Below are 15,139 nucleotides of genomic sequence, written 5' to 3'. Positions count from 1 at the left end.
GCAATGTCCATCTCCTGTTTACCATGGATCTTGCCCAACAAGTCAACAACTACACGTGTAGTAACAGACTATCAAGCAACCCATACATCTTGATCATCAGTAATCATAATTTCATGGAATAAATTCATCAGTTTGATAGTTATAACACACACAGCAGGTAAGAAAAAAAAAATCAAATGAGAAAGACATTGTGACTGTGACATAATGGAAGGACTTTAACAAGAAAACCGATAAGTTCAAACATCTGTACAAATTGTAAGTGCAATTCGGCTCTGTGTTCAAGTTGATATCCAAAATGGTCATAACAAAAATATGAAAACATTTTATAACCCATTACAAAAATGTTTCAAAGCGCTTTACAGTCCAAGATATATAAGAATGTAACATACAAGAAACAATGCATAAGTCAAATATCAGTTCAAGAAATTCATAAATTGCATATTCATCAACATTACTCCTCAAATAGAATTGTAGGTGAGCCTTTATTTATTTATTTTTTGAAAGTATCACTGTCATACAATGAGGGAGATCAGTTAAATAGAATGGCAGAAGTATAATCAAATTTAGCGGGGAAAAAAATGAAGTTACAGAATTTTAAGGTTACATAATTCCTGAATAGTGGATAAGGATAATAGATAGGAAAGGATGTCATCACCTGTAACAACTCAATTGTCAAGCTGATGTTTGTAGTCAAATTTTGCAACTACAGCCCCCTTCCTTTAAAAGTTGCAATAAGACTGCGTAAAATCTATTGGAATGATACAACTTATTCTTGCTGATCTCATGTGGAATGTGAACATTTCCTGGAGATTTATGAACAGGTCAATGGGAGCTTCAAATTTGTGGGTCTAGTTACTCCTAATATCATTGTTTTGTTATAGCATGTGACAGTTTGAATTCCATAACTATCCTATGTCTTGGTTTGATTTTGACGAAACCCCTATTAAACATCCTGTACATTTGAATTTTGAAGCAAGCTTCAATGTGGTGTGAAATTCCTCTGATAAGGTGACACTTTTTTTTTTTTTACAAATGGTATACATGTGTTGGTAAAGAAGGGTTTGGGTGAATGAGGCTTGCTCATAGGACCCTGCTTGTCAGTGATGTAGTCCAGTGGCTTAGGCTGGAGTAGGAGATAGTGGACACTTCTTCTAGTCCCTCCCTTCATGTCTAACACCTGTCAACAGAATGGATCATCCCCCACCTCCAATGCTATAAGTCTTCTACTGAAGATACCATTCTACAAACTGGGGAAAATTCATGAAAATCTGCAGTAGCAGCTTGATGAAAAGTAATTAGTACATAGTAGGGGATGAATTTCTCTCCTAAATTCACCTCAGCTGAAGACTCAACACAAGTTGCTTTGAATTTGAAGGGACTTACTAATATTTGTTTCATAACATGTATACATAAGCAACTTTTTAGTCAATAAACTGCAGCTACACTGTATTCTTTAATGACCTCTGAGAAGAGTTTCATTAGAAGACATACCACCTGACAATTTCACGTCTAAAGTGCGACAAGGTGGCTCACTTGAAAACAAAACACATAATACACTGAACTTTCAGTATTACTATAACAGACAGTCTGAAAAATTTACTTTCAACACCTGTCTTTATGGGAAATGATTTACTGGTGCGAGACCTCCAAGGGTCCCTGTTAGGCACAATGGATGCAAACAACAGAGGGAGCCCTAATCATTTGACAGTTGGTCTGATCCAGTGAAGCTGGCTCGCAAATTTACATCAGAGCGGCTGGCATAACAGACAGTGAAAGTGAAGGACCATCACTCAGTATGAATGCTGCCACAACATTCAATAGAGAAATGTGAGTCCATAGCTGTGACTAATGCTCACGCCTATCTCTATGTGTGGGGCAGTGCTGTGATGTACATCCGTACTCGCAGCTTCACCACCATCCTTTGCATTTATGCACATATGTCAAATTCCCATAAATCATATTCTACCATAAACATGATAATTGCAGGCACAATATGGGCCAGCTCATTTGTTCGTTGTTTTTGCCGGTAGTACCTAGACACGTTTCTCCGGTTATAGCAAACATTGACAGGAAAGATTTACAGCTGAATGTCATCGCTGCAGTGTATCATGTAATCAGGACATCCGCACAGAGTGCCATGGGAATGAACAGCCACCAAACCAGATGGATAAGACCTCAGATACATTCACACTTTACCTTACAGCTGATGATAGCTACCGGTACATTAATTGTACCTTCAACGACAGGTGAAATTGTTCCTTACAATGTAGCAACAGAAACCCCTTTCATAAGGGGCTTATCATGCCTGATAATTCCCTGTGTTTTTATCAATGTGCACCACTCAAAATGATAAAATCCAAAGGTTCAGCACGATGCATGCCACAACCCCATGTCATAAATAGGGCATATAAACATGACATTTTGAAAGGAAAAGAAGAAAGTGCAGCTTCTATCGGTGGTTAACAACAAGCTGTATTCACGACAGAACCCAATACTATCATACAAATAATGCACAAGTGAGAGTGGGTTAGTGGAGATGTAGCACACTCAAGGGTATTTAAAGTGGTGCAACCTGCACAAGGTAAAGCACAGTGCATGTTGCATGACATCATGAATACCAAGAGTGTGCCGCATCTCCACTAGCATCACAAAGTTTTGAAATGTGTGCATTACTTCTTTCAGAAAATGGGTCTGTGAACTATTTTTCTGGCAGAATTTTGTATTGCAATACAAATTGGGCCACTCTTCAATCAGCCATGCAGGCGATCATACAGGCGTAAGTGCAGACGAACATGTGAATCAAAGCAATTGTTTGGGATCATGCCATGCGCACAGAGTATTCGGAAATCCGCCATCTATAGGATAATGCATAGCGCAGTTACATGTATGCTCCTTTGCTGCACACTTTTTGCACTCTTGTACACTTTAGCGAAGAAATACAGAGTGCGCACATGACTCATTTCAGCACTTCTGATTGGCTACACTCAGAGAACCCATTTTATAAAAACTCATGTTAACTGTTTTAGCACCATCAGACTAAAATTCTATTGATCCTGTTTATAAGCATATTACCTATGGGACTGAGAGGGGTAAAGGGGAATCAAACCCAAATATATGTGGATAGAGTGAATGCAGCACTATAGTAGAACACTATCAGCGAAGTTTGAGGAAAATGGGACAATACGTTCACTGACATATGTTAAGGGTAATATAATTTTTCCCTGCTTTCTAACAGAAGTAAGTCAAGAACTTTTTCAATATGCTAGAAAAGTGAAAATATGTTGAATTTCCATCATCTTTTCTTCTCTTATCATTCTTCATATACTGATGTCACAAACTGTAGTAGTCTTCTCATCCAGTGATGGCCACAATAAAACTTCAAAGATTCATAACTTTTGAACAGATTGTCTAACTTTCCTCAAACTTTCACTGATGTGTTCTAGTAGTATTCGCTGCATTCACTCAATCCACCTGTACATTTGTGTTTCATTTCCCTTTGAATTAATATTTCAAGCAGTCATGTATGATACCCTGAGTACTGTAGCACTGAATGGGTCGAACCTAACCACAAGCTCAATGATAATTGCGGTCACATGGGCCCTAACTAGAACACTCTGCAGGGAGTGTTCATATCACCCAGCTTTGACTTAACCACAAGATATCTTGTGGTTGGTAGTGTGGATGACAACCAGCAGCTAGCCGAGGAGAGCATTCATAGGGTCTATACCAGTATAATTCCTTTGGGGCCTCAGCAGTCATCAAAGTAAACTATAAACTTCAGGCTAATTCAAAGTTCAGCTACAAAGCGTAGACCGTGAACCTCACTAATGTTGCCTCGGGGTCCAGTCAAGGCAGCGAGCCATAAAAATCAGGTTTGAGGTCATCAATTTGGCGCTGCCAGTGACATCATCAAATGCTTCCCCTTACTCATAAATTCCAGCGATGATCTAATGGAGTAGAGCTGTAACAGACACTCACTTCGGACAAGTCATTTTTATCGTGGAGTTGAACAACATGCAAATTTCATTTAAAACGGTAACCTCCTGTCCTCGAACACTCGGTCACAAATTGGTTAATCATGTCCTCCTAATTGTCCTGTACATGGTGAGATGAATGCTACTTACGGTATTCCTTAATTAGCATAAGTAAAGCTGTTTCTGCTTCCACAAGGTGTCAGGATGTATTTCCCCTACACTAGTCAATGCAGCAGGCAGGCTGAACACTCCATGTATTACTGTCCCGAGGTTTGAGGTGTGTTGTAGGTCACATGATACCATTTAGTGTCGACTAAAACAACTTTTCCATCAATTGGTACTTACATCAAAGAATTTTTTTTTTTTTAATGAGGACTTTCAAGCAATCGCGAGTCCCTACTGTTGAGTAATCACAGTGATATTAACGGGGGTTTTTTTTAAGTTTTAGTGTAAAGGGGAAATCTAACCCAAATTTACCCCAAATACACATGTATGTGGATTCAGGGAACGCAGAAAAGTTAATGAGAAAACATCAGAGATGCTTGAAGATATCTGGACAAGCCGCCCAGAAGTTATCAATTTCAAAGGTTTAAAAGTGAATTTACCAAAAATATGCGGATTCCGTGAATGCCAAAAAAGTACAAAACAAAAACAAAAATCAAAACAAAACAAAAAAGTCAGTGACATTTGAGGAAATTCAGGCAAACTGTCCAAAAAATCTAAAATTACAAGTATTTGTTAAATTCATGTGCCATCACCGCCACATACAAGAAGGCTAGAGCAGTTTGTGATGTCACGGCGGTGGAACGATGCAGAATGTATGTAGGGAATTCCACATACTTTCATTTTATACACATAGTCGGGCACAGGAATGCTCCTGAGGTGCTTTGAGAATATGCCCTGCTGAGTTTGTTCATACAAAGAGCCACCACCCACCGACACCACACACGAAGTGACTGAAAGAGGTACAGTATAACTGTCATGGTAACCTTCGCGAATATAAACTTCAAACATATAAAACTGTATGCACAGCGCCCGCAGCATACCGTTTCCGGAGCATTCTAGACATTACTTATCACGAGTTGGAGCCCTTCAGCAGTGCTCCTGAACTTAACCTCGAGAGGGGCATAAGTTTCAAACAATTTTGTGTTTTCATACGAAGTTTAGAACACTCTAAATGCTTTGTATAAATGGGGTATGAGTTATGTACTACATCTTATGATTTGCTCATAACAATACTATTTTTGTCAGTTGTTTAAATACTGCAACACTCATATCAAGTACCAATATCCCTTCTAAAACACTGCCACAGTTGCAAAGTTATGACATTATGTTTCAAGTTGCAAAGTATTTCTCATGAATCTCTTGATATCAATGTCTATTTTGCGAAGGCTCTTTCTACATCTCAAACACTCATACGCAATCATCGTCTTAACATCCTCATTTTGACACATATTGCATTTCAGTTCTCTGAGTAGTTTGTATCCCATAAACATACAGATTTAGAATGGGCAAAGGCACCAGAGTTATTGCATCAACCTGAAGGTAACAGTTTCCAATCATGACATTTCATAAAGTTTCAATTCAATTCATTTGAAGGTCTCAAATGTTTGGGAAATTGGCAATTTACAAACCTTCTATCTATTCTTAAAGGTGCACTGGTATTACTATTAAATGGTTTTCTTTTGGTTTGTTTGTCTTTCAATCTGACATATTCATAAAGAGAAAAAGATATGGCTCTAAATTATGTTAGTTGAAATATGGTAAAATGGGATATAAAGTAACACAAGAGCAAAGTGAAAGATAACAAAACATATGAATACTGATGTTATTCATAAAAAAGACAATCAGCACACAAGCTTCCTTTTGCACAGAACAAATTTGACAAGTGTGTTTAATCATGGCATCTTATATTCATTTGAATAAAATGAAGATGCATATATATATGCAGAATTGGAACAATGTAAGAGTTATGATAGGAACTTGGCACACAAAGTTCTGCAAACTCTTTTGTCTTTACATTCAGTAGACTTATATTCTATGCAATGCCAATATTTCAAGCTAAAACATTTCAAATTATCTGCAAGTGAAATACAAATAATACATATAAGAAACAATACAAGTGCAATATACACTTTGTCACATTATAGCTAAGGTCACTATAAACAGTTTGAACATTGCAGATGCAAAGAAAAAAAAGGCTATCCGATACCTCATTTACTTTCTATTCATTTCACCTTATAACAGGTTGTCTGTGGGATAAAGGCTGTAGAAATCTCGCAATATGACCATGGATCAAACTTTGCAGTAAATTTTCTTTTTGAGGTTTTTTTCACTTGAGGTTTTCACTTGAGGATACCACACAACGACTTCAGTTACCTTAAGGCAAGCCAGCAAGAGATACTGTCTATATAATTGGCAAATGGAGAGTTAGAGGAAAAAAACTCCTGTTTCAATAATTCATGCTTTGAAAAGTTTTTAACTTGGGAAAAGGAACGAACAGACTGGTACTTATTATCATAATATTTGGGGAACATTCTAATTACATGACTGAAACCTAACTAATCCAAGCAGGTGATGGATATTTACTGTAATTTGTAGAATCTGTCTTTTGCATCTGTGATCCTAACTTTTTATCTTTTTTTGGGTTTTTTTCCTTTAAGAAAATGGCTCTTTCAAATATATTTCTAACCCACAGCAAGGTTCAGAACTTATAGAGTGAAAATAAAGGATCTAGGAATTTATTGTTTGACATTTTCTTTACATATATCATCATGTACTTCTATTAGTAGTACATTATGTATTCTTTTATTTTGTTCATAATTTCGTTACAACACTAGTGACCAAACGATTTAAAGTGTACTACAGTATACCACACTATGTTCATCTTAAGTCTCACAAGTACAATCTAACCAGCAGAATATTCAAAGTTTAAGTGATATTGAACACAAACTATGAAAAGTTTCATATGTGTATAAAAACAGTAATCATGGTAACAAACATCTATGCAAATTAGATGAGGTTCTGGTATCAATGCCCCACAAGTTTCCAATCTACCTAAACACACTTCTTAACCTAAATCTCTCTTTTTTCTTTATGATAAAACCAGGATTGATGATGGCCCTAATCATGTCATCACTGAGGTGTGTAAAATACACAGTAATGACTTTATGACTGAGGAGCTGAGGTTGTGGAATTATCCCCCCCCCCTCAAAAAAAAAAAAAAAAAGTGATTTTAAAACAACTTCTCACAAACCAAGGGAGAGCTGCTGGGCAATTATATCATCACATCATCTAGTTTGCTTAAGCAGTTGCAATTGACAATACTGTGCTGACCAAACATGCCAAAATTTCATATCCCACAATTTGCTAAACCAATGTCCGCATTTGGTGTAAAACTATATAGACATTCTGCCAGTTTTACTCTACATAAGGCTGCAAATTTGAGCATGAGGTGGCATTTTTCTTTGATTACCTGACTGATATTCACATGAAACTTCTGCAATGATAACAAATTATAATGAAATTAAAATAAGATTGAATGTATGGGTAGCAATTGTAACATAACTTTTCTTCCCTCTTTAACTGCATTTAAAGGAAGAATATGAATGTGAACAAACCAATCACACCTTGGTAACCATGGCAGCTGTCTAAGAAGCTTGCTGAGCTACAAGTTAGTCACTTACTGGACCATTATGACAGTAATACTGACTGATGATATTGACAATATCTAAGATCATAACAATGAAAATAATGAACTTTGCAACAATCAGCAATTATGAAGTACCCCTATTGATAATAACATTGATAGTCATAAGAACAATTACAACAACAACAATAATAATACTAATAATAATAATAACAATTACAATAAAAATGCACTTGAAATAATCTTAAACAACTAAATCAAACACAAATACAAAATTAAAATACTATACATGGGTAGTTTAACTCTATTCATCTCTTTATACTTCCTCTGTCATTCACCTGTTTATATTTGATACACATATTTCTATGTTATCAAAATATGTGTCTATAAGAAAAAAATAACAATCTGAGCTGAAAATCACAGCCCTGTGAGCAAAGGAAACATGTTGTAAAGTTTTCTGCCTCAACCCAAATTTTCAGAAGTGTACCTGTGCACCCCCCAAAAAAAAACAACAACAACAAAACAACAAATATCACACACACACACACACACACACACACACTCACACCAGTGTGTCACATTGGCATGGACATATAGACACCCTCTCCTTATCCTCAAGAATACATGGAGAGAACAGATTATCCCACTGTGGGCAAAGAAGAAAGATATTTTGTCACTTGACAGGCTGCACTCTCACCTTTTTGTTTGCACTTTGAGAATGTTTCACACAGGTGTAGAGATTCAAGTGAACACAGTCATTAAACCAAACTTGTGTGCTTCAGGCATCAACAACACTCTGGTGTATGGCACATGGAGCACCTGTAATAGAGCTCTCAGTTTCATACAATCCAGCAAAGATAGAAACCCACACCTATTTTCTCTTCTCCTCTCTGTCATCTCACTTACTTTCTCCTTCTCCTTCCATCTCCAACTACTTCTATCCATCTACTGTAAAGTAAGATATTTTCACGGCATGAAATTTTCGCCAATCAGAAACAATGGTCTCTTTTGTGGCATTAAGTTTTCTTGGCTATTAACCCACTTCCCATAGACACCTGACCGAGTTTACTCGGGACTCGTCTTCAACAGGTTAAAGAGGGTCATTTTTTCAGCCACATTTCAGGGAAGTACACTACATAGCAATAGGAAAGTACAAAAGGAATACAATTTGGTAAAATACAAAGATAAATTAAGAAATAATTTCTGCTTGAAAAGGTCAATCTTTTAGATTGCTAGTTATAATCTTTGAACTTCATCTGAATAACAAGAATATTTACAGCAGCAATATTCTAGTCTAGTCAACTGGAGTCATACTGCTCTGGTGTGACTGTGTTACACTGTGCAGCATCATGAAAGCTGTAATACACCTGACACATGTCATTTTGCGGTGTGTAATTAAAACTGTCATCAACATTAAGATAAACAAAGTCATATTATTTTTTTTTTCATAAGTGTATCTTTCCCAGCAAATGCTTGTTTGTCATAGCAACACTAGCAATATAGCCCTCTGTCTAAGGTGAAGTGATGTGCAAGCATGATAAAATCACAATGACTTTTCCATGGTCGTATTACAGCACGTTAAACTGACACTTCCTAATCACAGAGTACCATAATAAAGGCATTTTTACCATTATTTGCAGATAAAACAAAAATCCAGCTTTAGTGCTTCAAAATAGGTCTAAAATGTGAGTTAATGATAGAAACAACCAATGTAAAAATGTCAATCAGTATAATCAATGTTAAGTAAATAGATGTACTAAATGCCCACAATAGTGAAATAATAAAATTGTTTCTAGAATAAACCGTCTACAGCTATGGATTATTGAGAAAAATAGTGATATCTCCTTATATTTTAGGCTTTATTGCAACATTTTTATATGGTAGGATGTTTTGTGAAACAACTGACCTACGCATACATTTGTATGCATCACCGCTCCCTATATCTTGTTCGCAAGGATGCTGAAGCTCAGACTAAATACTCCTACAGTGCACTCCCATTATAACGAACATGGTAACAATAAAACAGTCATTACAACAAAGTAAAAATTAAGGTCCCCAAATTTATCATCTGTATATGTTTCTACAATTTACTGCTCGGCTACAACGAAATTTCAATATGACAAAAGAAAACTGTCGGTACTGAGGACTTCGTTATAACAGGAGTCGCTGGACAAATAGGCTTGCTCGCTTCATAATCATTATATCGCACCTGCATCAGGAAATTCTGTATTTCTCATTTCATATTGAGACTACAGACAAAGACCAAAGACAGTCCATTTCTCAATTGCAGAGTCTGCTTCAAGTTGATATAAATTATGATTCAAGAGTAGATAGTTGCCAATCTTTCTCTCATTCATAATTTTGTCTGCAGCATGACATTACAGGTCAAACTAGAGTTTGATTGTGGAGAAATATTTTCTTCAAATCTGTTCTTGGTGAACATATAAGAGAAATACATTTTTGCAAGTCCTACTAAGCAGATATGTTCTGACTTTTCCCAAATACTTGTAAAGATTTAAAATTAGTGAAATTGCCCAAATATACTTGTGAATAATCAAAATTAGTGAAATCTTTTCACGAAAAAAAAAATAGAGAGGTGCTCAACATCTAGATGACACTGAGTTGCCAATTCGTCTTACTCTCCTAACTTGTACAATTCATAACTTCTTATGTGTCCAATTTTCCCCCAAAGCTTTACTGATTTATACTTCTCTGATTTTTCTGTTTTCATACAAAGCAACGACAGTAATATTTCTCCAAAACATATTCCCCAAGTCAAATTTGACCACCAATGTTCTTTGCATATTTTCTACTCGAATTTTTCTCCATTCTTGGTACATTATACTTGTATACTGTGTAAGTCTACACAGTTTGATCTGTAAAACATGACTGAGATGGGGGAGCTAAGCTAGACGCTGCATTCACTTTTACTGAATTTTACTACATTCACTGAATATATTCATAAATGTACTCTTACAAGAGAGTGATGAAAGACTGTCATTTGTGACTGGCAGGTGATAAAGTTTGTTACACAGCTGTTGTATGGAATGCTGTTTGCAGTTAGCATTCATGAGGGGACTCATTTCAGTGACTACACACTCCCTATCTCTAAATATGTTTAGAAAAATCTCTAAATATGTTTAGAAAAACAGTTTCAGAAATGTAACTGCAAATAAGTTTTATGTGCGTCATTTTTGTTAGTCTCAGATGGGGGGCATATAATGAAACTTGTGAACACTATACGCATTAAATTTACGAAAAAATAAAAGTAACAACTCAAAGAAGATTTCGGAGCTGTCAGAGAGATCTTCAGAAATAGTGGTCTCTTTGAATGCCAATAAGTCATCTAAATTGTATCCTATATAAACCATAACAGACTCACCCTTCATATTTTTGTGAAAGATATGTTACTGATTTCACATTCTCTTGATGCACATGGGATTAACTTTCGAGGACTGTCCTCGAGGTACTTGTAAGTAGGTCAAAGAAAATATTCTCTATGTATCATCCAATCTACAGGAAGTCACTCCAGACATACTTTTTTTTTTCCTGTCATGCGAAATGTCACAAATTTGTCACAATTTGTCTGACTTGTTCAAATATTTACAAATTTGTTGCACTGTCTTTATTCTCGGGTTTGGAAATTAATGTCGGTCTTTAAAGAAAAGTTTGCAACTGCAGCAAAACTCCTCTCCATATTATATTTAATGCATCATCTTTTCAACGATGTGAAGAGTTTTCATTTGTTAAAGACAATTCATGAGCATGAAGTGAGGAGTCCCTAGTTACCACATACAACATAGATTCATGGTCATCACATGCTCTACTAATGGCCAATCACTAATATCCTTATAAAAAAAGACAAACAAACAATGCCCCAATCAATTCCGGCTGTTGTAGCCCTCACAAACACACTTTCATATCTACAAAATGTACAACAAGACAGTTTAAAGATGGCATCTTGCATGAGAAAGCAAGGGTTGCTACATATGTACCTTTATCAACAAGCTGGGGGGGGGGGGGGTTCCCCACTTGTAGTTTAGTGTTGTGTGGACAGGATAATCCAACCATGGACCTAAGGTCCATGATCCAACGGACCTTGAAAGTCCACGTGCCCTCTCCGTGAACCTTATTCCCCCTTAGCTTCCGGGTCAACCTCCAGTGGCTGTTGTACATTACTGTATCATCGCATATCATCTGGTTTATTGCTAGCACTGCATGTATCATCAAGTGGGACTCTTGCTGGAAAGGTTAATCTTTAAGATTAGGTGTCATGTGGACTCACATCCCTAAAAAAACTATGGGAAATCATCAAGGTCGAAATATTAGTGAATCTTGGAGATTAGGGATACCATGAGATCCTAGCTGGAGGCTTGAATTTTGATCAAAATAGACTGTGTTGTAAAAACACGTCATTAGCAGCTACAATAAACAATAGCTATGTAATAACTCTCTTTTTCACTCACATTATCTCCCGTTCCCACTCCCAATATAGATGGGCATTTTATTTAAGGTAATTTAATGCTATAAATGATAATGATAATGATGAGGAAACAGCATTCATATAGCACCAGTTATCTCCCATAATGTGTCACACATCATTCACAAAGTTGCTGGAAAAAAAGGGGGGCCTTCAGTTCAGAATTACAGATATCAAAGTTGTTACAATTTCAAAGTGGGATTGGTAGACATGTAATATTGGCATGATATAAATACTAAGCTCGTTGAATAAAATCTGCTAAAATCTATCCCTTACTTCCTCTCTCTCTGTCCCACTCTATCTCATTTCTAGACTTGGAAGTAGCCGTTTAAATTAGACACTGACATTTGCTATTCTAAGCTCTGAATCTGATTTGAATAGATTGAAAACGTTACCCAAATTAGATAGAGAACATCAGCTTGTGGGGAAGAATGGAAACATTTGTTTCTGTCATCACTCATCACAAAATGTGAGATAATTACATCTTTACTAGCATGAGACAACTGCAGCATGCAGCTCTTCTGAAGCACTGGTGAAACATAGGTCCTACATCTGGAGGTGAGGCAGCATTTTTCTGTCAAGACCAACATTCCTTGAGCATTACGAGCATGCCCCCGTGGCCCTGCCCTCCTCCAGCAATAAATTGGCCCCATCCGCACCAAAAATTGGCATGTCATCGCACTATTGGGTTTGCCATTTGGCCACCTTATGACATCACAAAGTTGTAATGATATTACCATGGACTCCACATTCAGTACAGGCACTTCCCTCAGCTGTTCCTACACACACACACACACACACACACACACACACACACACACACACACACACACACACACACACACAGAAATGGAAAAAGAATGAAAAAAAAAATGCAAGGCTACAAACCTACTCAATCTACACCAAACCTAACAGACAACGCACTTTATCTTTGGACAAAAAAATTCAACTCAAGAACTTTTCACTCTTTACCACTACCTACAATAAACAGAAGGTCTACTTCACCATTCCCTGCTCCAATACACATTTCTAAATGATAATAAAATTTAATAATGATGATGATGATGATGAAGATGATGGAGATGATGGAGATGATGATGATGATGATGATGATGATGATGATAATAGCAATAATAATAATAATTATTATTATCATTATCATTATCATTATCACTATCATTATTACCCACGCCGATGAAAATTGGCAGGGGGTTATGTAAAGGGTTCCGTATGTTTGTTTGTTTGTTTGTTTGTTTGTTTTTTTGTTTGTTTGTTTGTTTGTTTGTTTGTATGTTTGTTTGTTTGTTTGTTTGTTTGTTTGTTTGTTTGTTTGTGTACAAGATAACAAGAGAACGGGTAAACGGATTTGCACGAAATGTTCAGGGAATGTTTGGATAATGACAGGAAAGAATCGATTAGATTTTGGTGATAATCGGTTGACCCTTGCAAATTCTGTGTGACCTTGAAGTTTTGACCCCATGGTATAGTGACCATTCCGAAAATTTCCCGTTTCTCACTTTGCGATTTTCCGCTACCATACGAAGACATAAACTCCCCAACGATCCGACTTCGCTGCTCAAATGTTCGTAAGAATTCCGAAATTTACGTTTAGGCCTATTTGAGGGACTATGTCCTTCTAGATTTATGAAAGTTCGTTCTCCGTCATCACAAACTGGCCCGTATTTTGATGATTTTTCAAATCAACATTGATTGTTTTTTTCGTTGGAGGAGCATTTTGCTCGGTCGCAGTCACACTGCACGATATGCGCGCTCAATGTCAATGCGTGTGCAAGGCCGCTGAAAATGCATCGCGCTCTACACTGTTGGTGCAAAATTGCACCGGGGACGTTGCGGCGCTCGTTGGTGGCCGAATACTGGTGCAGTAGACATTTGCATTCAACCCTTGCATTGAATAATTCCCGTAGACACTAATCATAGGGGTAATTGCCTAGGGGGTACGTAAATTTTGTTTTTCTTTTTTGCTTTTGTGGATACCATCAAAGATCGTACACTCATACGACCTTTGATATTTGATGATTTTTCAAATTAACATTGATTGTTTTTTTCGTTGGAGGAGCATTTTGCTCGGTCGCAGTCACACTGCACGATATGCGTGCTCAATGTCAATGCGTGTGCAAGGCCGCTGAAAATGCATCGCGCTCTACACTGTTGGTGCAAAATTGCACCGGGGACGTTGCGGCGCTCGTTGGTGGCCGAATACTGGTGCAGTAGACATTTGCATTCAACCCTTGCATTGAATAATTCCCGTAGACACTAATCATAGGGGTAATTGCCTAGGGGGTACGTAAATTTTGTTTTTCTTTTTTGCTTTTGTGGATACCATCAAAGATCGTACACTCATACGACCTTTGATATCATCACACTCTCGGCTTGCTATAATCAAAATATCCCGCAAGAAAACGGCGTATTTCTCGATTTTTAGCGCTTTTTCCGCGACCCGTCGCGTAGACAATACTCTTAAAACTGGACTTAATTCGCGCGCGCTTGGAAAAGTTCCGATTCTGCACTTTTGACGGTGGAATTTGGGATTTTCGATGGATTTTTGGAGGAGACTTAAGGACTTTCCTGTACGTGAATGAGTGTTAATACCGTATGTGTAATTATGTGATTTGCGTGTGATGTGACTGTAGAACCAAAGATCGTACACTTCAGTGTACGATCTTAGGTAGAACTCACTGGCTAGTGATAAAGCACACTGGCAATTAAGTGGCCGAATTCTGGTAGATGACCGAATGCACATTATGTTTACTCCGACTTTGTACTTAGGCGTGGGTCTGCCGCCTTTGACGGCCCCTCTCTAGTTATCATTATTATCATTATTAATATTATAATTCAAAAGGGCACATTTCATGGAGTTGACTTTCTTGACTTTCTGTGACATAAAGAGACCAACTGTGCAACAGATAATAACTTCCAAAACAGAACAAAAAAAAAAAGAAATCACATGACAGAAGGACATCAGAGAGAACAGGAAATCTAATCGTGTTTATTGTTACATTCTATCTCTAATAACTT

At 37.0% G+C, this 15,139-nt stretch overlaps 1 protein-coding gene across 1 annotated transcript in view; it reads right to left on the bottom strand.

Moving 5' to 3' along the window:
- Positions 1–15,139, bottom strand: part of LOC139719624 (uncharacterized) — a 233,238-nt gene that overhangs the window by 138,109 nt on the left and 79,990 nt on the right. The gene's annotated exons all lie outside the window — the stretch shown is intronic.

Source organism: Diadema antillarum, unplaced genomic scaffold (assembly GCF_040938485.1).
Source record: "Diadema antillarum isolate AM-2024a unplaced genomic scaffold, OU_Dant_1.0 scf00000112, whole genome shotgun sequence".
Lineage (NCBI taxonomy): Eukaryota > Metazoa > Echinodermata > Echinoidea > Diadematoida > Diadematidae > Diadema > Diadema antillarum.
This window is presented reverse-complemented; position numbering and strand designations above follow the sequence as displayed.